Below are 25,625 nucleotides of genomic sequence, written 5' to 3'. Positions count from 1 at the left end.
TGCTGGGATTACAGCCCTGAGCCACCACGCCTCACCCCCAAGAGAAATTCTCATACCAGCTGCTAAAAGAATATGAGTTCCTCCATCCTCTAACAAGCAAAACAGGGATAATTATGCCTACCTCACAGGGTGTTTGTCGGAATTAAATGAGGTAATGTTTCTGCAAGCTGCTGGCACATAGCAGGCAGTCAATAAATGTTAGCTCCCTCCTCCTTTGATTCTTCCTTTGTAAAGTGAAGGAACAAAGAGAGATATTGAGAGATATTTTGAGGTGGGGAGGAGAGTGGATAAAGCAGCCAAGAAGGTCATCTCCTTGACCATCACCCTCCAGTAAAGTGGAAGAGATTATCTGCCAAGAGCAACTGGAAGAGGTGGAGGGGCTCAGGGCGGAAGCTAGACAAGCCTGGTTTATATTGGAGTCCACCCAAAAGGGTTTGGTTACTAGAACAGCAGTTCCTCTACATAAATCCTTCAGGTTCTTGAAAAATGTTATTAAATCACTTCTGCATCATAAATAATCCTAATTTTATTACTCGGCCCTCTCAGGCCAAGGTATGAGTCCTGCAAGGTCCCTCTCCTGCTGAGCTGCAGGCCCAGGCACACAGCTGCACAGGGGCAGGATCCCAGGCTTGGCTGAATAGGATCCAGTGGCCTGTATCGTCTGCTGGCTTTCTCTGATGTTTTCCAAGCTGTTTCATTTTTTTTTTTTCTTTAAAAAAACTTTCTTAAAAAAATATGGGCCAGGCGCGGTGGCTCACACCTGTAATCCCAGCACTTTGGGAGGCCGAGGCGAGTGGATCACGAGGTCAGGAGATCGAGACCATCCTAGCCAACACAGTGAAACCCTGTCTCTGCTAAAAATACAAAAAATTAGCTGGGCGTGGTGGCGGGCACCTGTAGTCCCAGCTACTCGGGAGGCTGAGGCAAGAGAATGGCGTGAACCTGGGAGACGGAGCTTGCAGTGAGCCGAGGTCGTGCCACTGCACTCCAGCCTGGGTGACAGAGCCAGACTCTGTCTCAAAAAAAAAAAAAGGAATGCTTCACAGATTTGCATGTCATCCTTATGCAGGGGGCATGCTAATCTCCTCTGTATTGTTCCAGTTTTAGTATACGTGCTGCCAAAGTGAGCACTCCAAACCCTTTAGAAGTTGAGTTCATCTTAGTAATCTTCCTTGAGGCGTAGGACTCCAAATAGGAGGTTTATTAGCAAGGTCCTGTGTGCAGAGGCATGGGAATCTGGGAATTCTGTTACTTGTCTATTTAGATACATCTCTTGTCCTGTTTGTTTGTGTTAGTTAGCTTTTCTTTTTCTTTTTTTTTTAAACCACGTATTTTTTTTTTTTTTTTTTCCCAGACAGAGTCTTGCCATGTCGCCCAGCTGGAGTGCAATGGCGTGATCTCGGCTCACTGCAACCTCCGCCTCCTGGGTTCAAACAATTCTCCTGCCTCAGCCTCCTGAGTAGCTGGGATTACAGGTGCCCGCCACTATGCCTGGCTAATTGTTTTTTGTTTTTTTTTTTGTATTTTTAGTAGAGACGGGGTTTCACCATGTTGGCCAGGCTGGTCTCCAACTCCTGACCTTGTGATCCGCCCACCTCAGCCTCCCAAAGTGCTGGGATTACAGGCGTGAGCCACCGTGCCTGGCTAAACCACGGAATTTTTTAAAAAACTTCTTCCAAAGGAGTGGATGGATGGCTTTCGTCCATTCTGCTGTGGGCCAAGGATGTTTCTCCCCCATGTAAAAACAAATGGTTGTGATTATTCAATATCAAATTGTATTCTGTACCTTAAGAAGTCCCTGTTATTTTCCCCAGCTGTCCTCATCCATATCTATGTATCTTTTCTTTTCTTTTCTTTTTTTGAGATGGAGTTTTGCTCTCGTTACCCAGGCTGGAGTGCAATGGTGCAATCTCGGCTCACCGCAACCTCCACCTCCTGGGTTCAAGTGATTCTCCTGCCTCAGCCTTCCAAGTAGCTGGGATTACAGGCTCATGCCACCACACCCAGCTAATTTTGTATTTTTGGTAGAGATAGGGTTTCTCCATGTTGATCAGGCTGGTCTTGAACTCCGACCTCTGGTGATCCGCCTGCCTCAGCCTCCCAAAGTGCTGGGATTACAGGCGTGAGCCACTGCACCCACACCTGGCCCTGTATCTTTTCGTTTATCTTTTTTTTTTTTTAATTTTAGAGACTTGGCTGTATTGCCCAGGCTGGAGTGCAGTGGCTGTACACAGACTCAATCATATCACTCTACAGCCTCAAACTCCTGGGCTCAAGCAGTACTCCTGCCTTAGCCTCTTGAGGACTGCAGTTACATGCCACTGCGCTGGGCTGTGTCTATAATTTTTTAACCCACAGATTTCACGTAGCTTTTCTTCCCAGAGCAAAGTAAGTTGAAAAGTAGCAACACCAGCTGGGCATGGTGGCTCACGCCTGTAATCCCAGCATTTTGGGAGGCTAAGGGGGGCGGATCACGAGGTCAGGAGTTTGAGACCAGCCTGGCCAACATGGAGAAACCCTGTCTCTACTAAAGATACAAAAAATTAGCCGGGCGTGGTGGTGCGCACCTATAATCCCAGCTACTCAGGAGTCCGAGGCAGGAGAATCGCTTGAACCCAGGAGGTGGAGGTTGCAGTGAGCCGAGATCGTGCCATTGCACTCCAGCCTGGGTGACAGAGTGAGACTCTGTCTCAAAAAAATTTAAAAAAAAATTAATTAGTTAAAAAAAAGTAGCAACACCTGTCTCTATTATGTGGCATTCTGGGCTTTAAAAAAAACCCAAAAACTAGAGTTTAGGAAACATGGGTTCAATTCCTAGTTCCACTCAGTCCACTGTATGTCTTCTGAAGGATTCTTTCTTTTTAAAAGTTTTGGTTTCATGACTTAATGTTTTTCCCAAATATAAAAATTGTGTGTGTTCCTGTGTGAAACATGGAAGGCACCAAAAAATATAAAGAAAATGTAAACAAAAACCATGCTTAAGTTCCACCCTCAGAAACTCCACTGTGAACATATTGATAGATTTCGCTAGGGTTTTGTTTTCTCTACAAATGTGCTTACATAGTTACCAAATGTGATCCAATTGTAAACAGTTTCGAAGCCTGCTTTTCTGCTTAGGTTTATATCATGAGCATTTCCTAGTCATTAAAAATTCTTCAAAAGCCTATTTCTGCACCATAACATATTTAATCATTCTCAGATTGTTCCACACTTAGGTCGGGTCCGGTTTTTCACTCCATAAATAATACTGCAGTGATCCACTCTGTACCTTGGATTTGCATATCTGAAAATTCCCTTAGAAGATACTCCTAGAGGTAAGATTTCTAGTAAAATAGCATCCTGGACCTCACTTTAGTCATCACTGTTAAGTCAGCCCAAAGTGTTTCATCCTGAGTCTGATAAAGTATTTAGTCACTAAAACAGGAAAAGGACTTGGTAATTTTTGCCTATATTGTGGGTTCATGGGATGCAACTGGGGAACAAAATAATACAATGATGTTCACTGTAATTATGATTTGGAGCTAATTAAAGGAGATAATAATAGCAGCTAACATTTATTGGGTGGTTTATATGTGCTAAGCTCTGTTTTAACTATTTTTCACATACTACTTTAATTTCATCACAACTCTAGAAGGCAGGTACTACTGTTATCCCCATTTTACAGATGGGGAAGCTGAGGCACAGAAAGGCTAAATTACTTATGCAAGGTAAATGGCTGAGCCAGGACTTAAAGCCAAGCACTTTGGGTGCCAGCCCATGTTATTAACCATGCTGGATTCTGCCTAGAAACAATCAAGTGGGGAAGGGTCCTTACCTCCCACATGCCAGGGTACATGGCACAGGGCTGCCTAACCTAGGGGGAGACGGCCCCTCCCTGCTCACTGTGGAGTTCCTGTTCCTGCCTCCTCTACGCTTGCTCTTCTTTCTTCCTTTTTTTTTTTTTTTTTTTTTTTTGAGACGGAGTCTCGCTCCGTCGCCCAGGCTGGAGTGCCGTGGCGCAATCTCGGCTCACTACAAGCTCAGCCTCCTGGGTTCACGCCATTCTCCTGCCTCAGGCTCCCAAGTAGCTGGGACTACAGGCACCCACCACCACGCCCCGCTAATTTTTTGTATTTTTAGTAGAGACGGGGTTTCACTGTGTTAGCCAGGATGGTCTCGATCTCCTGACCTCATGATCCACCCGTCTCGGCCTCCCAAAGTGCTGGGATTACAGGCGTGAGCCACTGCGCCCGGCCTTTTTTTTTTTTTTTTTTTTTTGAGACAGTTTCGCTCTCGTTGCCCAGGCTGGAGTGCAATGGTGCAATCTCAGCTCGCTGCAACCTCCACCTCTTGGGTTCAAGCAATTCTCCTTCCTTAGCCTCCCGAGTAGCTGGGATTACAGGCATGTGCCACCACGCCTGGCTAATTTTGTATTTTTTTTTTTTTTTTTTTAGTAGAGACAGGATTTCTCCATCTTGGTCAGGCTGGTCTTGGAACTCCCGACTTCAGGTGATCCGCCCGTCTCAGCCTCCCAAAGTGCTGGGATTACAGGTGTGAACCACTACACCTAGTCTCTTCTTCCTCTTTTACCAGCTGTGTCCTGCCGGGTATGGACAGGACAGAAGCCCAGCTAGCTGCAGAGCACCCAATTCTCTATCTGGAAGGGAAGAGGAATGCCTATCAGGCTGTTCTCCATTAGCTACTTATTCAGGAAGGAAGGATGGAGGGAGAAAATGAATACAAAAACACTGCTTTAGGACTTTGGTGTTGTGTTTTGTTTTCAGTTTTGTTTTCCACAATTGCGAGAACATTAGCCTTGCCTATTTAGCAGTAATATTTCCTTTACATTTTTCACAAGTTCCTTTTCAAGAGGTTCTCAGCTCATCCATTGGTGCAGTGCTAGATGTGAACAGTAAAAATAGGAGTTATTAAAGACAACGGTGACAGTGAATTCTGAAGGAGGTGACTATCGTTTTTGATACTGTCCGAAGCAGATTACCTTGGTTACAAATGACCTCCAAACAGCTGTTCAGCTTGGACAGCTCCATAGGTGCCCCAGTGTATATAGAGAGAGCTTGGGGCTTAAGTTCTAATTAATAGCCATTTTCTCTTGTCCCACCTGCTAATGTTGACTTAAAACAATACCAGTGTCACACAAGACTACACAGGTTGTTTCTGTTTACAGTCAAGTAGACTGGCACCCCAGTGAAACACAACACAATATCCACAACAAAAAGTAAACACAGCCTTCATCCTGCTTCCTCTTGTTCACCTTGCCAGGCTCCTCTGATGAGAACCCCACCAGAGAGAATTTGCCTGTGTTCACGCACTGGCTCAAGACTGAAATCTGTAGAATTTCTTTTTTTTTTTTTTGAGACGGAGTCTTGCTCTGTCGCCCAGGCTGGAGTGCAGTGGCGCAATCTCGGCTCACTGCAAGCTCCGCCTCCCGGGTTCACGCCATTCTCCTGCCTCAGCCTCTCCGAGTAGCTGGGACTACAGGCGCCCGCCACCACGCCCGGCTAATTTTTTGTATTTTTAGTAGAGACGGGGTTTCACCGTGGTCTTGATCTCCTGACTTCGTGATCCGCCCGCCTCGGGCTCCCAAAGTGCTGGGATTACAAGCGTGAACCACTGCGCCCGGCCTGAAATCTGTAGAATTTCTAATAGCACCAGAAGTGAACTTGGGGAGAAATGAGTCACAGAACCTCTGGGAAATGCTACCAGCATAGAATCTTCCCAAGGGTTTAGGTCTCTGCAGTAGGGGACTCTGTACAGCCAGAGATATGCTTTAAGCATCCACTCTGCCCGGATTTGAGCATGGTGCTTGGCCCAATCAATATAAACTGAATTGAAGTGAGTTCTGTTGAGTTAGAGTGGATGGGATAGTAAAAGGTAGAAAACGGTGTGATGCTCTCTTCTTTGATTTTCAGGTAGTCTAATAACAACAACAGTAATAATTAATACCTATGAAGTGTTTACTATGGGACAGGCCTGTTTTCAAGCACTTTACTTGCATTTTTTAAAAATTCATACGACATTCCCATGAAGTAGGTATTTTTAATGTTTCCGTTTTAGATAAGAAAGCTGAAGTTAAATCACTTTCCCAAGGTCATAAAACTAGCATGCAGGCTAGGCTTGGTGGCTCATATCTGTAATTCCAGCACTTTGGGAGGCCAAGGCAGGAGGATTGCTTGAACCTAGGGGTTCAAGACCAGCTTGGGCAATATAGTGAAATCTTGTCTCTACAAAAATAAAAATTAAAAAATTAGCCAGGTGTAGTGGTGCATACCTGTAGTTCTAGCTACTAGGGAGGCTAAGTTGGGAGAAGGTGGGAGAATCACCTGAGCCTGGGAGGTCAAGGCTGCAGTGATCACGCCACTGGACTCTAGCCTGAGCAACAGAACGAGACCCTGCTCCCCTGGCACGGTGGCTCACGCCTGTAATCCCAACACTTTGGGAGGCTGAGGTGGGTGGATTGCTTGAGGTCAGGAGTTCAAGACCAGCCTGACCAACATGGTGAAACCCCATCTCTACTAAAAACACAAAAATTAGCTGGGCATAGTGGCAGGCACCTGTAATCCCAGCTACTCGGGAGGCTGAGGCAGGAGAATTGCTGAACCCAGTGAGAGGTGAAGCCAGCTGGACTTCCTGGGTCAAGTGGAGACTTGGAGAACTTTTCTGTCTAGCAAGAGGATTGTAAAATGCACCAATCAGCACTCTGTAAAAATGCACCAATCAGCGCTCTGTAGCTAGCAAGAGGATTGTAAAATGCACCAATCACCGCTCTGTAAAACACACCAATCAGCAGGATCCTAAAAGTAGCCAATCACAGGGTTGAAAAAAGGGCATTTTGATAGGACAGAAACTGAACATGGAAGGGGACAAATAAGGGAATAAAAGCTGGCCACCCCAGCCAGCAGCAGCAACCCCCTTGGGTCCCCTTCCACGCTGTGGAAGCTTTGTCCTTTTGCTCTTCACAATAAACCTCGCTACCGCTCACTCTTTGGGTCCACGCCATCTTTAAGAACTGTAACACTCACCTTTAAGAGCTGTAACACTCACCGTGAAGGTCCGTGGCTCCGTTCTTGAATTCACTGAGACCAGGAACCCACCAGCAAGAACCAACTCCAGACACACCAGGAGGCAGAGGTTGCAGTGAGCCAAAATCACACCATTGCACTCCAGCCTGGGCTACACAGCGAGACTCTGTCTCAAAAAAAAAAAAAAAAGTTTGATAGCCTATCTCAAAAACAAAACAAAGGGTGGGCGTGGTGGCTCACGCCTATAATCCCAGCACTTTGGGAGGCCAAGGTGGGCAGATGACCTGAGGTCGGGAGTTCAATACCAGCCTGACCAACATGGAGAAACCCTGTCTCTCCTAAAAATACAAAATTAGCTAGGTGTGGTCGCACGTGCCTGTAATCCCAGGTACTTGGGAGGCTGAGGCAGGAGAATCATTTGAACCCGGGAGGCAAAGGTTGCAGTGAGCCGAGATTGTGCTATTGCACTCCAGCCTCAACAAGAGCAAAACTCCGTCTCAAAAAAAAAAAAAAAAAAAAAAAACCAACAACAACAACAAAAACCTAGCATGCAGTAGAATTGGAGCCCCAACAGTCTGACTCTGGAGCCATTCACTATTCCACTGTCTCTCAAATGGAGCATTTTAGGGGCCTGAGTTTTCTATGAGAGGTAGTATATCTATACAGCATCCTGAAGAAATTATGGAATTTGCACCCTAACAAACATGTATGTATTTATAGAAGATGTTATTTGTACTGTTAAATCATATGTATATATATATATATACCATATATTTTTATCTATATTTCTACAAACTAATCAGCAACATGTGATAGTGACGCTAGTTTGAGCAATCTTTTATAATTAGTGAAGTATATTTAAACATTTATTGAAGGATAATATACCTACAGAAAAATGTGCATATCATATGTGTATAGCTTCATGAGTTTTCACAAACTGGAATACACTCATGCATCCACCTCCCAGAACAAGAAACAAAACATTCCCAGTACTCCAGAGAGCCGGTCCAGTCTCTCCCTCCCCTAGGTGCAACCTCTATCCTGACTTCTGACACCATAGATTACTTAGCAATGGGAAATTTTAAAATCTTTTTCTTATTTTCAGAGACTTGCTATGTTTCCCAGGCTGATCTTGAACTCTTGGCCTCGAGCCAGCCTCCTGCCTTGGCCTCCCAGAATGCTCAGATTACAGGCATGAGCCACGGTGCCTGGCCAGAAAATTTTTAATGTGGGAAAATTGTCGAAGTTCATCAAGAAGCCCCAGTGTCGGCCGGGTGTGGTCGCTCACGCCTGTAATCCCAGCACTTTGGGAGGCTGAGGGGGGCAGATCACCTGATATCAAGAGTTTGAGACCAGCCTGGCCAACATGGTGAAACACCAACTCTACTAAAAAAACAAAAATTAGCTGGGCATGGTGGCGCGCATCTGTAATCCCAGCTACTCGGGGCTGAGGCAGGAGAATTGCTTGAACCCGGGAGGCAGAGGTTGCAGTGAGCAGAGACTGTGCCACTGCACTCCAGCCTGGGCGACAGAGTAAGACTCTGTCCCCCAAAAAAGAAGGTAAGATGCCAACTTCACATTATAAGATAAACCTAAAACAATAAATATAAGAGAAATCAATCATTGAGTTCCATTTCTTGAGGTTACATCATTCAGATCCACCGCCTTCTTATGGATATCCAGAAGTGCCCTTTCAAATATCTGTGAGAATGGGCTGGGAATGAGGAAGGGGTTGGCATACACTTAGATCTAAGTATATTTGTAAATAAAGCAAAAAGCAATTTAAAGGGGAGTCTGTGGTAGGGTTTTGTTGTTGTTGTTGTTGTTGTTTTTGAGACGGAGTTTCACTCTTGTTGCCCAGGCTGGAGTGCAATGGCGCAATCTCAGCTCACAATCTCTGCCTCCCGGGTTCAAGCAATTCTTCTGTCTCAGTCTCCCAAGTAGCTGGGATTACAGGCATGCGCCACCATGCCCAGCAAATTTTGAATTTTTAGCAGAGATGGAGTTTCTCCATTTTGGTCAGGCTGGTCTCAAACCCCAGACCTCAGGTGATCCGCCCGCCTCGGCCTCCCAAAGTGCTGGGATTACAGGTGTGAGCCACTGTGCCTGGCTGTGGTAGGTTTTTACACATGGATAAGACTATCCAAAATGCCTTCTAATATTCAAGCATTGGATGTATTGCTATGTTTGCGAGCCTCTGAGCCCCCTTCTAAGAATTTTCACAGGGAGCTGGGCAGTGGGAGTGGCAGCCATGTTGGTACCATGTGGCCTTACCCCCAGAGTCATCTGATTGGACCAGAAAGAGACATCTGACTCAGGCTGGTCAATTAGATCATCTCTCCCAAGAATTTTTCACTGGAGAGAAAGGATGCAAGTTAGTATAGGCTGGTCTCTTAAACTAAGGGCGTCTCAACTGAAGAGATTTGGCTTTGCATCACAGTCAAGAAGAAACACACAACACCAGACTGCAGAGAGAAGGAAGGAAGTAGACGTGCTGAGAGGCAGAGAGGAGGGCCATAAAGTAAGAGACCAGAGAAGACCATGGAGGCACAGAGAGGACACTGGAGCAGAGTAGCTGACTTGACTTCTGCTGGTCTTCTGGTTTAGGTTCTGATCAACCCATCATGAGACCCAGCTGTGCCTCTTATTTTTGGGCTCCTCAGATGATTGTAGACCTTAATACTATAACCTTGTTCAACATTTTGCTGATGCTAGCTTGAAGGGCATCTGTTACTTGCTGTTTCAGAAACAATGGCTGCAAAATTCAGTGGCTTAAAACAAGAGCAACACTTACTTTTCTTACAGATCTGTAATTTGAGCAAGGCTTAACATGAATAGCTCGTTTCCACTCCAACTTGGTTTCAGCTGACAGCTTGAAGGCTGGGGGCTGACATTGTATGACACTCACACATGCCTGATTCCTGGCTTGCAAAGACTCAACAGTTGGGGCTGGAAGAGTTAGGGCTGCATAGGAACCTCTCTGTTTCTCTGTGGTCTCTTTATCATGGTAGCTTCAGGATAGATGAACTTTCCCATGGAGGCTAAGAGCTCCAAATGCACAGGTCCCAAGGAGAGAGGGACAGGTGGAAGCCACATCACCTTTTAGTACCAGCCTCTGAAGCCATGCAATGTCATTTGAGCTCATTCTATTTGTGGAAGCAGTTACAAAGATCCACCTTGGTTGGGGGACCCCATCTCTCAGTGAAGGAATGTCAGCATCACATTTTTTTTTTTTTTTTTTTTGAGACAGAGTTTTGCTCTTGTTGCCCAGGCTGGAGTGCAGTGGTGCGATCTCAGTTCACTGCAACCTCTGCCTCCCAGGTTCAAGTGATTCTCCTGCCTCAGGCCTCCCAAGCAGCTGGGATTACAGGTTCCTGCCACTGTGCCCTGCTAATTTTTTCTATTTTTAGTAGAGATGGGGTTTCACCAAGTTAGCCAGGATGGTCTCGATCTCCTGACCTTGTGATCTGCCCACCTCGGCCTCCCAAAATGCAGGGATTACACGTGTGAGCCACTGCGCCCGGCCAGCATTACATTTTAAAATGAGCATGTGGCCAGAATGTATATCAGCTGTCCATCTTTGGAAAATACAATCAGTGATACTTGTAAACAAATGAATGTTGATTCACATGTGGATTAATTAGCTGAGTATGGTGGGACATGCCTGAAGTTCCAGCTACGGTGCAGCCTGAAGTTCCAGGCTAAGGTGAAAGGATCACTTGAGCCCAGGAGATCGAGGCTGCAGTGAGCTATGATCACACCACTGCACTCCCGCCTGGGTGACAGAGTGAGACCCTGTCTCAAAAAAGAAAAAGGAAAAAGAAAAAAAAAGTAGATTAATCCCAAAAAATAAAAAAGGCATTAGAATTCCTAGAAAATTATCAGTATTGTGATGGGAAATGGGTTGGTGGGTATAATGAGAATTCTTTCTTTATCCTCCTGCTCTGAATTGATGAACATCAAACTCATCTGTAGGTAGTCTCACTGAGTTCTACCCAAGAAGCAGCATTTTAAAGATGACTAGTCTTTCATTCTGTAATTGTCCTATGTTTTATTTTACTACATAATTTGGCATGAATCAAGTTCAAATCCCTTGTTATTTGTAATGAAAGGTTTCTAGTCATCTTGTTTTCAAATGTTACTTGTAAGCATGTATTAGTTCATTCTTGAATTGCTATAATGAAATACTGGAGGCTGGGCACGGTGGCTCACGCCTGTAATCCCAGCACTTTGGGAGGCCGAGGTGGGTGGATCACGAGGTCAGGAGATCGAGACCGTCCTGGCTAACATGGTGAAACCCCGTCTCTGCTAAAAAATACAAAAAATTAGCCAAACATGGTGGCAGGCGCCTGTAGTCCCAGCTACTCGGGTGGCTGAGGCAGGAGAATCGTTTGAACCTGGGAGGCGGAGGTTGCAGTGAGCCCAGATTGCGCCACTGCACTCCAGCCTGGGCAACAGAGCGAGACTCTGTCTCAAATAAGAAAGAAAGAGAGAAAGAGAGAGAGAGAGAGGAAGGAAGGAAGGAAGGAAGGAAGGAAGGAAAGACAGAAGGAAGAAAGGAAGGAAGGAAAGACAGAAGGAAGAAAGGAAAGAAAAAGACTGGAGAGTGGGTAATTTATAAAGAAAAGAGGTTTCACTGGCTCATGATTTCACAGGCTGTATAGGAGGCAAGGTGGTTTCTGCTTCTGGGGAGCCCTCAGAAAACTTACAATCATGGCAGAAGGTGTGGAGGGAAAGCAGACACACCTTACATGGCTGGAGCAGACGCAAGAGCTGGGGGTGGGGGAGGCACTACACACCTTTTTTTTTTTTTTTTTTTTTTTTTTTTTTTGAGACAGAGTCTCTCTCTGTCGCCCAGGCTGCAGTGCAGTGGCGTGATCTCAGCTCGCTGCAAACTCTGCCTCCGTGGTTCTCGCCTTTCTCCTGCCTCAGCCTCCCGAGTAGCTGGGACTACAGGTGCCCGCCACCTCGCCTGGCTAATTTTTTGTATTTTTAGTAGAGACTGGGTTTCACCACGTTAGCCAGATGGTCTCGATCTCCTGACCTTGTGATACGCCCACCTCGGCCTCCCAAAGTGCTGGGATTACAGGCGTGAGCCACCGCGCCTGACCAGGTGCTACACACTTTTAAATAACTAGATATCATGATAACTCACTATCACAAGAACAGCCCCGAGGGGATGGTGCTAAAGCATTCATGAGAAACTGCTCCCATAATCCAATCACCTCCTACCAGGTCCCACCTCCAACATTGGGGGTTACAGTTTGACATGAAATTTGGGCAGGGACACGGATTCAAACCTTATCAAAGCATACCCTTTCTTGTTTGTATGAGAAACAAGAAATGAGGTTTCCCTCCAGCTGGACCCTTCTCAATCTCCTCATAAATAATCCAGATTTTCAGGGTTCAAAATACTTCAGAGCTATGAAGTAGGGACTGCTGAAAGATGTATTAACTCCTCCAGGCCTCCAAGGTGCTATTTAAAATGTTATTGCTTCATATCCCATAATAGAAGCTGAAACCTTATTGATGGCCTTTCTCCTGATTGTTTGTATGTGGAGGGTGAAGGTTTGGAAATAAAGAGTTGGTGAACTAGAACAGGACACTGAATTAACTCTTTCAGCAAGGCTTAAAATAAAGGAGTTTTTAGTCTTACAAACTCTAAAGCCTAAAAGATACTGAATGAATGAATCAGTATCAGCTTCCAGAATGAATCAGTATCTAAGACAGTGTTATTAGATGCAATAATTACTGGAGGGGTGAAAACCTTGTTGATGCTGACTGAAAATAGGTACATTTAATACTTCTTTTATAGCAACATTTCCAATACTGTACTAATGTGAATATTAACCTAGTGTCTGTGTATTAAAATATGCACATTCTGCTTATATAGAAGAAACTTCAAACTGCCATCTTTTTATTATTAATAAAACGTTAATCAGGTTTATGTTAACATCTTCAATTCATAGATTGGTCTGTTTGCAATAGGGAAAGAAATGAGACCATTAATGGCTAGTTTAACAAATATGCATGAATATAGAGGCAGCCTGAATAGTAGGTATATTTTGGAGCTGGTGTAACTAGATACATGGGAAGAAAGCCCTAATTTGTAGCATTTGACAAGCTATATGGTCCAAATATTTCTACCATGTTTGACTTCTGGCTACCATATGGCATCACAGAATGCAAAGTTGGGAGGAGATACACCCAGTTGGTTCTGTGAGATGTATGAGTGAGTCCTACATCATTGTTTATAATTCTTGGAAAGCCAGTTGGGTGGTAGGTACTTGGATAAGCCTTCTTATAATACTATAGGAAACAAGGGCAAATTTTATTGGCAAGGTCTGTGGCAGAGTCATGTAATGTGCATTGAATCTCCATTTACTCCCTGACAATTCTCATTGGCCAGTGGACTGGGAGCAGAGATGAAAACATTTAAAAGTTGTGTTGCAACCCCTCAGCCCTCTCTTCCCTTACCACTGCCATCAGAGAGGTCGCATTCCCAATGGTGCAGATACAAGATGGTGGAACCCATATCAACCTGGTTCCATGAATGTCTGTGTGGAGCCCAATGCCCATTCACCCACATTGGGTATGTACGATGCTTCAGTTTGCTACCACTGCCTAACAAGCTGTCCCATACAAAATGGTTTAAAACAACAATTTGTTGTTACTTCTTCAATTTTGTGAGTTGGCTGGGCTCACCTGGGGAGTTCTTACAGTCTCACTTAGAGTCTGTCCTGTGGTTGTGGTCAGATAGTGCCTGGGTCTGGGGTGCTTAGGAAGCTTGACTGGGATTGAACTAAAGATGCTTCTGTGCTTATGTCTGGCACTTTGGTGCTCCTCTGAATAGAGGTTCATTCTCCAGATATTTTATATTGTGAATGGCTCCAAATGCAGTATCAGGAAGTGCCCGGATTTCTAAGGCACTGGGGAGAGCCACAGTGTCACTTCTGCCACACTTATTTCTGCACACTTCCTTGTTTAAAGTGAGTCATGGGATCGTGCAGAGTCAGAGTGGGAGGTAACTTTCCAAGGGTGTGATTACCAGGAGGGAAGAGTCATTGGGAACCCTTTTTGGAGACTAGCTACCACATACCATGAGTAAGAAACAAACCTTTGTCATGTTAAGCCACTTAGATTTCAGTGTTAATTTGTTCCCTTGGCAAAAACCTAGCCTAATCTGATTAATCCAGAAATTAATGCTGTATTAGTGATGATAAGCTAGAAAAAACAAACCCCCAAATATCTGTGGCTTAACACATAGTCCTCTGGGGATCTGATGATTCTCCAGGACTGCAGCCTTCTAATGGTGACTCGGGTCCACGCTTCTTGCCTTTTGGTTCACCATCCAGAACATGTGACTTCTAGCTAACTGGTGCAGAGGAAGGAGATCCTGGGGGACTCATAGGTCTTCAGTACGTATTGACCAGAACTAGTCATGTGCCCCCTCACTCCAGCTACAAACAGCCTGAGAAATTGCGGGGAGCATGTAGGCATTTGGTGTTTAGTAAATGTCTTGGTCATAATGTTATGTGGGATTCTTGGCCTCTTTTTTTCCTCCCTTCCCCTTATCTCATCCTCTGTAAGAAATTTAAAAGAAAGAAAGAGAGAAACAGAAGGAAGGAGGGAAAATAGGAGGGCAGGAGGAAGAAAGGAAGGAATGAATGAGGCAGGAAGGGAGAAAAAATGGAAGGAAGAATACCGAAAGGAATTTGCTCTATAGGATGTAAAATGCAACCACTAAAACTACTAACAAAACAATACTATCAACAGATACTGCTAAATAAAAACTATTAACAAAGAACTGTAATAGCAGAGGCTTTCACTGTGTTTTTAACCTGTTTCATTTTTCTTTTTAATCAGCAGTGATAAGGAAACTAAACTGGATTAAGTGCTATCATCTTGGAGGTGCAAAGGCAAACAAGGAGAAAGAAGTGATTGAAGAGCACTTCAGAAAGCTTGGTACATTCAAATCAGCAGGGCTTGATTACTCGCATCCCAGGACACTTAAGGAATTGGCAAATATAATTGCAAGACCACCAGCCTTTATTTTAGAAAATGAAGGTTGGACAGAAGAAGGTCCTGACAAGTAGAATCAGCAGATGGAGTACCTGTTTTTTAAAACAGGGAAAAGGACAGCTGTAGTAATTATAGACTATTCAACTTATCTTGGATGCCTGGGAAGATACAAGAGCAAATCATCAAACAATCAATTTGCAACCACCTAGAAGAGTACAAGGTACTGGGTCGTAATCAACATGATTTTGTGAAGTGCAAATTATGCCACACCAATTTAATTTTATCTATGATAGAGTGATGAGCCTGGCAGAAGAGGGGAAAGCAATATCTACAACTGGACTTCAAAAAGGTTTTTTATTTTTATTTTTTTATTTAAAATATTCCATTTCCTGGCATTTTCAGCATCAATCTTCTGAGAGGATGCTACTTGAACAGCAGATGGGCAGGCATGATTCTGGGTAAAACACTTAAAACGGTAAAAACAAGGATTCTACTCCAGGCTGACATAGTTATTATTATTATTATTATTATTTTATTTTTATTTTTGAGACGGAGTCTCGCTCTGTCTCCCAGGCTGGAGTGCAGTGGTGCGATCTTGGCACACTGCAATCTCCGCCTCCTGGGTTCACACCATTCTCCTGCCTCAGCCTCCTGAGTAGCTGGGACTACAGGCGCCCGCCACCACGCCCAGCTAATTTTTTGTATTTTTAGTAGAGACGGGGTTTCACCATGTTAGCCAGGATGGTCTCGATCTCTTGACCTCGTGATCCACCCACCTCGGCCTCCCAAAGTGCTGGGATTACAGGCGTGAGCCACTGCGCCCGGCCATTGTTATTATTATTATAATCAATTGATGTAGACAAAGATGACAGTAGTGAGGTGAAGATGGCATTCTCCATCACTGATGAGAAATATGACAGAAAATAGGAGATGTAAAAACCCATTTAAGACGTCCAACAGCTAAGTAATATGAGATCCAGAAGTGGAGAACAGACAAAACGGTATAAGAGACATTACTCGAGAAATTATATAAGAAAATTTCCCAGAAAAGGACACATTTTTACATTAAAATAACCCTCTAAGTGCCAACTGTGATAAATGGGGAAGATAACCCACTTGGACATAATTTTGTAAAATTTTAGAACTCTAAGAATAAACAAAAGTTTTTGAAAGCTTTCAGAAGGAAAAATTAGGCCACCTATAGAGGAATGTAAATTGAACAGCTCAATTCTCATTAACATCTCTGGCTGCTGGAAGATAATAGAGTAGTCCTTTCAGTTCTGGGGGAAATTAAATTTGAAACTAATTTACATATCCAGCCTACCTATCAATCAACTGTGAGGGTAGAATGTTGGTGTTTCATACAAACCAGGACTTGTAAAATTTACTTGGAAGGACTCCTTTTTTAAGTTATTTGAGCATGTATTCCAGCAGGATGAAGAAGTTATCCAAGAAAGATTAAGGCAAGGGATCTTTCTAACACAAGAAAGGAAAGTAGTGTGTGATTAAAAAAAAAAAAAAATCATCCATTTTGAAGTAGGAGGACAAAGAGTGCCAAAGAGAAGGACTCTGGGGCAAAATAATTGCATGCCATCCATAGTGTTACTAGGAGAACAACAGCAACAAAAGTTTTAGTATAAGATAAACTATATATTTAGTCAATAAAAAGATAGGCAATTAATAATTCCAGAAAAACAAAAAGCCAATTGAGTATGTTATGGCCCAATTTAGAAGAATAATATATAATTTTCAGTAATTTAGGGAGTGTAAGAAAAAGACTAATACATGGTGCTAAGATATTTTTCATTGAATATATGAAGGGTATGCTAAACATATGAAGGATATAACACTGCTCTCATAGAAAGGAAAATTGCATTCCTAATATGCTACCTAGTTCAGCAGTGCACAATATTGATGTAGTCTTACTAATGTAATTACTTTTTGTTGTTGTTGTTAACTACAGTCACCATCCTGTATATTAGATCTCTAGAATGAATTCATCTTCTAAGTTAAAGTTCATCCTTTACAGTCAACCTAAGGACAAAGAAAGTAAGATCTTGGTTATTTTGCAAAAAAAGGCAAGCATTATTCTTCATAATATAAAAGTATAGCTGACAAAAGGTGGGAAATAGAAAGTTAAGGAAATATGAAGAGAAGGATAGTATCATAGATATCTGCAACTTCTGTAATCTGAAGTCAGGATACTGACTCAAGTTTTTGGAATGAAAAATTGATGTGTAACGTAGTATTTAAAGTTAAGGGGTAACCACAACAAAACTTAAAAATAATGACATAACTACCTAACACTGAAGGAATTGGGAGGAAGAAGAAAACATAAATGAGTTAAATTCTTATGTTTTATACCTGGAGGCCATTAGATAACCAAGAAATTGGAAAGAAGAGTGATTTTTCCAAACTCTTCATATATTCAAAGCATGCATAATTCATGAGTAGTTTTTTTATAGGCAGATCTTTATGGTCATGGGGGTATAATCTCAGAGCACAGGTGCAGACAATCTCTGTAGCATAAGGACACATTGTGTTACGAATGATCTTGCAGCCATAGCATTTTTTCCATTTCATTATCCATGCCCAGTTATAAGATTGTATTCGCAAACTTAAAGTTATATTTGCTTTAATACTCTCTTAAATTTTCCCGGAATTATCTTTGATATTTCACAGAGTACTGTCTCCAAAATTTAATAGCTTGGTACGTGGCCATGTGGCCTTTATCTAGTGTTTTATTGTCTCTGACTTCTGTTCCAAAAGAATATATTTTCAAGATTGAGTTTTTGTTCTCACTGAATTAAATGCTCACTGGAACTTGCTCCTTAGATGACCTTGTTATGGAATAAAAACTATTTAAAAATTATAACTCTAAAAATTAAAATAATAGGTCAGAGGTGGTGGCTCACACCTGTAATCCCACTACTTCAAGAAGTTGAGGTGGGAAGATCACTAGAGCCCAGGAGCTTGAGACCAGCCTGGGCAACAAAGTAAGACCTCATCTCTACAAAATATTATTACATATTTTTTGATTTAAAGAACTTTTTTTTTTTTTGAGACAAAGTTTTGCTCTTGTTGCCCAGGCTGGAGTACAATGGCGCCATCTCGGCTCACTGCAACCTCCGTCTCCTGGGTTCAAGTGATTCTCCTGCCTCAGCCTCCCAAGTAGCTGGGATTACAGGCATCTGCCACCAAGCCTGGCTAATTTTTGTATATTTAGTAGAGACGGGGTTTCACCATGTTGACCAGCCTGGTCTTGAACTTCTGACCTCAGGTGATCCACCCACCTCGGCCTCCGAAAGTGCTGGGATTACAGGCGTGAACCACTGCGCCTGGCCCCTTAAATACATTTTTAAATAATTGAGACGAGCTATGATCATGCGGGGTGAGACACTGTCTTAAAAAATTAATTATAATTTAAAATTATAATTGAAATTAAAATAACAACATCATCCAGGTGCAGTGGCTCATGCCTGTAATCCCAGCACTTTGAGAGGCCAGGGCAGGTGGATTACTTGTGGCCAGGAGTTCAAGACCAGCCTGACCAACGTGGTGAAACCCCATCTCTACTAAAAATACAAAAATTAGCCGAGCATGATGGTGGGCATCTGTAATCCTTGCTACTCAGGAGGCTGAGGCATGAGAATCACTTGAACCCGGGAGGTGGTTGCAGTGAGCCAAGATCGTGCCATTGCACTCCTGCCTGGGTGACAGAGTGAGTGAGACTCCATCTCAAATAATAATAATAATAATAAGCTAACAACATAAAAATCCACTGAACTACTTCTAGATTTAAATTTACATAACTTTTAAATAACAGCATGATCTACAACCCACTGTTAAATGATGGCGGGTGCAAGTAAAATCTCATTGTAACTCAGTAAGTAGGGTCTACAATATTCAATTCCATAACATGTGACGCCAATTTAGTACAAAGTTAATGAAATGACCAAGATGATCCTGCTGCAAAAGGACAGGAGCCAATCACCAAACTCATCATATCCAAATTCATGTTATCAAAGAGCACATAATTACAAGTTCCATTGGACTTCTGATTACCAGCTAAAGTGGCATGCCACATAGCCACAAAGATTAAGACAGTTGCCATTCTTATTGCCTCTTAGTTTTGAAATTGTGCAGCTTTTAAAAAACAACTTTTTATTTTTATTTATTTACTTATTTAATTTAATTTTTTTTTTTTTGAGACGGAGTCTCCCTGCGTAGCCCAGGTTGGAATGCAATGACACCATCTTGGCTCACTGCAAGTTCCGCTTTCCGGGTTCAAGCGATTCTCCTGCCTCAGCCTCCTGAGTAGCTGTGATTACAGGTGCACGCCACCATGCCTGGCTAATTTTTGTATTTTTAGCAGAAACGGGGTTTCACCATGTTGGTCAGGCTAGTCTCGAACTCCTGACATTGTGATCCACCCGCCTAGGCCTCCCAAGTGCTGGGATTACAGGCGTGAGCCACCACGCCCAGCTTATTTATTTATTTTTTGAGACAGAGTCTCGCTCCTATCACCCAGGCTGGAGTGCAGTGGCATGATCTTGGCTCACTGCAACCTCTGCCTCCCGGGTTCAAGCAATTCTCCTGCCTCAGCCTCCCAAGTAGCTGGAATTACAGGTGCCCACCACCATGCCTGGCTAATTTTTGTATTTTTAGTAGAAACAAGGTTTCACCATGTTGTCCAGGCTGGTCTTGAACTCCTGACCTCAGGTGATCCACTGGCCTTAGCCTCCCAAAGTGTTGGGATTACAGGTGTGAGCCACTGCAGCCGGCCTAAAAAATTACTCTTGACAGGAGTTAAATAATTTCAAATTTTGCACAAAACTGGGACTTTCTTATTTTTAAAACATTTATTTTTATTTATTTATTTTTTGAGACGGAGTCTTGCTCTGTCACCCAGGCTGGAATGCAGTGGCGTGATCTCAGCTCATTGCAAACTCTGTCTCCTGGGTTCAAGCAATTCTTCTGCCACAGCCTCCCAAGTAACTGGGACTACAGGTGTGTGTCACCACACCTGGCTAGTTTTTGTATTTTTAGTAAAGATGGCATTTCGCCATGTTAGCCAGGTTGGTCTTGAAATCCTGACCTCAGGTGATCTGCCCACCTCGACCTCCCAAAGTCCTGGGATTACAGGCATAAGCCACTGTGCCAGGCCTATTTTTTTAATTTTTTTTTTTTTTTAGACAGAGTCTCACTCTGTCGCCAGGCTGGAGTGCGGTGGCACGATCTCAGCTCACTGCAACCTCCACCTCCCAGGTTCAAGCGATTCTCCTGCCTCAGCCCCCCAAGTAGCTGGGACTACAGGCATGCACCACTATGCCTGGCTAGTTTTTGTATTTTTAGTAGAGATGGGGTTTCACCATGTTGGCCAGGATGATCTCGATCTCTTGACCTCGTGATCCGCCTGCCTCGGCCTCCCAAAGTGCTGGGATTACAGGCGAGTGCCACGGCGCCTGGACTATTTTTTTAATTTTTAAAAAAATTTTTTCAGAGGTGGGGTCTCACCATGTTGCCCAGGCTGGTCTTAAAAACCTGGGCTCAAGTGATCCTCCCACCTCAGCCTCCCAAAATATTAGGATTACAGGTGTTAAGTCACTGTGCCTGCCAAAGCTGGGACTTTCTTACTAGGCCAGTTATACTACTTGAAATATGCATTATTCTTTGTTTGCTTGTTTTTGAGACAGGGTCTTGCTCTGTTGCCCAGGCTAAGTGCAAGTGGTACAATCGGGGCTCACTGCAGCCTTGACTTCCCAGGCTCAAGTGATCCTCGCACCTCAGCCTTCCAAGCAGCTGAGACTACAAGCACACACCAGCACACCTAGCTAATTTTTTTTTTTTTTTTTTTGTAGAGACAGTGTCCCTCTGTGTTGCCCAGGCTGGTCTCGAACTCCCACACTCAAGCTATCCTCCCGCCTCAGCCTCCCAAAATGCTGGGATTACAGGCGTGAGTCACACCACTCTTAGCCTTGTTATTCCAACTTATGTAAAATATGAGCATATCATAAAAGAGCAGTATTTATTTTAAAAGTTTTGGGTAAGAGAGCCTCTTTACAATGAGAAAACTAAAAGCAGAAATGTTTAACAGAGGCCAGGCGCGGTGGCTCATGCCTGTAATCCCAGCACTTTGGGAGGTTGAGGAGGGCAGATCACCTGAGGTCGGGAGTTCAAGACCAGCCTGGCCAACATGGTGAAACCCCGTCTCTACTAAAAATACAAAAATTAGCCAGGTGTGGTGGTGGGCGCCAGTAGTCCCAGCTACTCGGGAGGCTTAGGCAAGAGCATCACTTGAACCCAGGAGGCAGAGGTTTCAGTGAGCCAAGATCGCACCACTGTACTCCAGCCTGGGCAACAGAGCAAGACTCCATCAAAAAAAAGAAAAAAGAAATGTTTAACAGAAAGTCTCACACAAACCCACAGCTAATATCATACTGTATGGGGAAAAGTTGAAAAGTTTTCCTCTAAGATCTGGATCAGGACAGATGTCTACTTTCATCACTTTTATTCAACATAGTCCTAGAACTGCTAGCCAAAGTAATTAGGCAAGGGAAAGAAATAAAAGACATCCACACTGGAAAGGAGGAAGTCAAATTGTCCCTGTTGGCAGGTGACATGATATTATGTATAGAAAACCCTAATGACTCCACCAAAAAAACTGTTAGAATGGATAAACCAATTTAGTAAAGTTGCAGGATGCAAAATCAACATACAAAAATCAGTAGTGTTTTTTTATGCCAATAATGAACTATCCAAAAAAGAAATCAAGAAAATAATCCCATTTATAATAACTAATATATATAAATATATAAAATCTACGAATACATTTAACCAAGGAGGTAAAGTATCTCTACAATGGAAACTATAAAACATTGATGAAAGAAATTGAAGAGGATACAAATAAATGGAAAGATATTCTGTGTTCATGGACTGAAGGAATTAATATTCTTAAAATGTACATACTACTCAAAGTGATCTACAGATTCAGTGCAATCCCTGTCAAACTTTAAATGACATTCTTCACAAAAATAGAAAAAAATCAATTCTAAAATTTGTATGGAACCACAAAAGTTCCCAAATAACCACAGCATTCTTGAACAAAAAGAACAAAACTGGAGACATTACACTACCTGACTTCAAAATATACTACACAAAGCTATGATAACCAAAATAGCATGGTATTGGCATAAACATGACACATTAATCAATGGCACTAAATAGGGAACACAGAAATAAATCCACACACAGCCAGCTGATTTTCTGTGATGGTACCAAGAACATACATTGGAAAAAGGACAGTGTCTTCAATAAATGATGTGGGGAAAACTGAATGTCCATATGCAGAAAATGAAACTAGACACCAACCTCTCACCATAAACAAAAATCAACTCAAAATGGATTAAAGACTTAAATGTAAGATCTGAAACTATAAAACTACTGGAAAAAAATCATAAGGGAAATACTTCATGACATTAATCTGGGGAAAGATTTTTTTGGATGAGAACTCAAAAGCACAGCCGGGAGCAGTGGCTCATGCCTGTAATCCCAGCACTCTGGGAGGCCAAGGCGAGTGGTTCACCTGAGGTCAGGAGTTCAAGACCAACCTGGCCAACATGGCGAAACCCCATCTCTACTAAAAATACAAAAAAATTAGCCAGGCATAGTGGTGAGTGCCTGTAATCCCAGCTACTCGGGAGGCTGAGGCACAAGAATCGCTTGGATCTGGGAGGCAGAAGTTGCAGTGAGCCGAGATTGCACCATTGCACTCCAGCCTGGGCGACAGAGTGAGACTCCCTCTCAAAAAAAAAAAAGCGCAAAAAGCAAAAATGGACAAGTGGAATTAGATCAAACCAAAAAGCTTCTGCACAGCAAAGGAAACAATCAACAGAGTGAAAAGACAACCTATAGAATGGGAGAACATATTTACAAACTGTGCATCTGACAAGGAGTTAATATGCAAAATATATAAGGAATTCAACTTAATAGCGAAAAATAAATAATCCAATTTAAAAATGGGCAAAAGACCTTAATAGCCGCTTTTCAAAAGAAGACACACAAATGGCCAATAGGAAAAATGTAGGCCAGGCGTGGTGGGTCATGCCTGTAATCCCAGCACTTTGGGAGGCCGAGGCAGGTGGATCATGAGGTCAAGAGATTGAGACCATCCTGGCCAACATGGTGAAACCCCGTCTCTACTAAAAATGCAAAAAATTAGCCAGGCATGGTGGCGGGCGCCTGTAGTCCCAGCTACTCAGGAGGCTGAGGCAGGAGAATGGCGTGAACCCGGGAGGCGGAGCTTGCAGTGAGCCGAGATGGCACCACTACACTCCAGCCTGGGCGGCAGAGCAAGAGTCCATCTCAAAAAAAAAAAAAAAAATTAGCTGGGGGTCGTGGTGGGCGCCTGTAGTCCCTGCTACTCGGGAGGCTGAGGCAGGAGAATGGCGTGAACCTGGGAGGCAGAGGTTGCAGTGAGCCAAGATCGCACCACTGCACTCCAGCTTGTTGACAGAGCAAGACTGCGTCTCAGAAAAAAAAAAAAAAAGAAAAAAGAAAGAAAGAAAAAAAGATTTCAAGGAAAATATTTGTTCTTGAGGAGCTAAGAAGATAACAAGATAAACATATGCAACTGTTTCTCTCTTTCTGTTTCTCTCTCTCTTGCATACCCTTCTATGTAAGGGAACAATAATTCTTTTCAACATCCTTTAATGTAAGCCACCTCTTGAACACACAATAGCTAAGAAAATCTGTTAAGTTTTAAAATTCATGACAATGACTGGTTTCTTAATTATGTAGGGAGAAACATTTTGAGACTGTCTTTGTATCTTGTTTTGGTGGTGGTCACTTTTTTCATTCCCATGACTGCAGGAATATTGATCTCAGCGTTACTTTGACCATTAATGAATTATGATGGCAATAAGCAAAGATGCGCACCTCTAGCCTCCGGGGAGCTTAATCTTCTGCTATAACGTTTGCATTTGTAAGTCAGCACCTGTGTAATCTATATTCTATTTGTTATTCTCCTTTAATTACATATTGGTAGTGGTCCATTTGCAGGCTGGGAGCAACCAACTGGAGCATCAAAAAGATTATTAAAATATTGACTTTAAATTAAAAGGCCAAAAAGGGAACAACACAGGGTTTGTTTCTACCCATTCCGTTATGATGGTTCAGGAACAATTATTTCCTTTCATCTCATGAAAAGTTTCAAGAACTGTGCAAGGAACTCCTATATGCCCTTTACATTCATTCATTATTTATATCTTGCCCCACTTGCTGTCTTGCTTTGTATTATCTATGTAAGCCATAGTTCAAATGTAAATTCAGATTTTCTCAATTGTTCCAATGATGTCCCAATAATTATAAACTAATTATAAATTATAATTAGAAAAAACCGAGTTCCCATGTCTCCTTTGTTTCCTCTAATATGGAGAAATTTCTCCGCTTTTCTTAGTTTTCTTAATTTGACTTTTTTTTTTTTTTTTGAGATGGAGTCTTGCTTTGTTGCCCAGGCTGGAGTGCAGTGGTGCAGTCTTGGCTCACTGCAGCCTCCGTCTCCAGAGTTCAAGCGATTCTCCTGCATCAGCTTCACGAATAGCTGGGATTACAGGCATGCGCCACCATGCCCAGCTAATTTTTTGTATTTTTAGTAGAGGTGGGGTTTCACCATGGTGCTCAGGCTGGCGAACTCCTGACCTCAGGTAATCCATCTGCCTCGCCCTCCCAAAGTGCTGGGATTACAGGCGTGAGCCGAGATCGCGCCATTGCACTCCAGCCTGGGCAACAAGAGCGAAACTCCGTCTCAAAAAAAAAAAAAAAGTTGACCTTGATATTTTTTGCCTGGTCATGTATAGCTCTTTTTGGAATAAGAAAAGTATTGCTATTTTATACAAAAACGGAACGTCTTTGGTTTAGTAAATTGGTAGTGTGGCATAAAAATATCTTAGAGGGGGCTGAGTTATTCATCATTCGGTTCTAGATATTTTCTAATTTCTTTTGTGATTTAGTCTTTGTACCACAAGATATTTAAAACTAGATCACTTAATCTGTGAATTTTCTTTCTTTTCTTTTCTTTTTTTTTTTTGAGACGGAGTTTTGCTCTTGTTGCCCAGGCTGGAGTGCAATGGTGCGATCTCCACTCACTGCAACCTCCGCCTCCCGGCTTCAAGCAATTCTCCTGTCTCAGCCTCCCAAGTAGCTGGAATTACAGGCTCATGCCACCATGCCCGGCTAATTTTTGTATTTTTAGTAGAGACGGGGTTTCATCATGTTGGTCAGGCTGGTCTCAAGCTCCTGACCTCAGGTGATCCGCCCAACTCGGCCTCCCAAAGTGCTGGGATTACAGGCATTAGCCACCGCGCCAGGTCAATTTGTGAATTTTCTAGTTACCTTTTTCCTAACGGTTTGTTTGTTTGTTTGTTTCTCTCTCTCTCTCTCTTTCTTTCTTTCTTTCCTTTCTTTCTCTTTTCTTCTTTTCTTTCTTTCTTTCTCTCTTTTTCTCTTTCTTTTCTTTCTCTCTTTTCTCTTTCTTTCTTTCTTTCCTTCCTTCCTTCCTTCCTTCTTTCCTTCCTTCTCTTTCTT

The 25,625-nt window shown here is 43.0% G+C and overlaps 1 long non-coding RNA gene and 1 other non-coding gene across 2 annotated transcripts in view; one reads left to right on the top strand and one right to left on the bottom strand.

The window, feature by feature from the left end:
* LOC115835729 overlaps positions 1 to 25,625 on the top strand; it is a 78,124-nt gene that overhangs the window by 26,049 nt on the left and 26,450 nt on the right. The window contains exon 2 of the long non-coding RNA XR_004030758.1: positions 23,913 to 24,024. This is a non-coding gene — a long non-coding RNA (uncharacterized LOC115835729). The remainder of the gene's footprint in view (positions 1 to 23,912; positions 24,025 to 25,625) is intronic.
* Positions 1,025 to 1,131, bottom strand: LOC115836251. The gene has a single exon (XR_004031212.1). It is a non-coding gene; the product is annotated as a U6 spliceosomal RNA (small nuclear RNA).

This window comes from Nomascus leucogenys, chromosome 1a, assembly GCF_006542625.1.
Source record: "Nomascus leucogenys isolate Asia chromosome 1a, Asia_NLE_v1, whole genome shotgun sequence".
Lineage (NCBI taxonomy): Eukaryota > Metazoa > Chordata > Mammalia > Primates > Hylobatidae > Nomascus > Nomascus leucogenys.
Note: the sequence above shows the minus strand (reverse complement) of the source record. Positions and strands in the feature narration are given on the sequence as shown.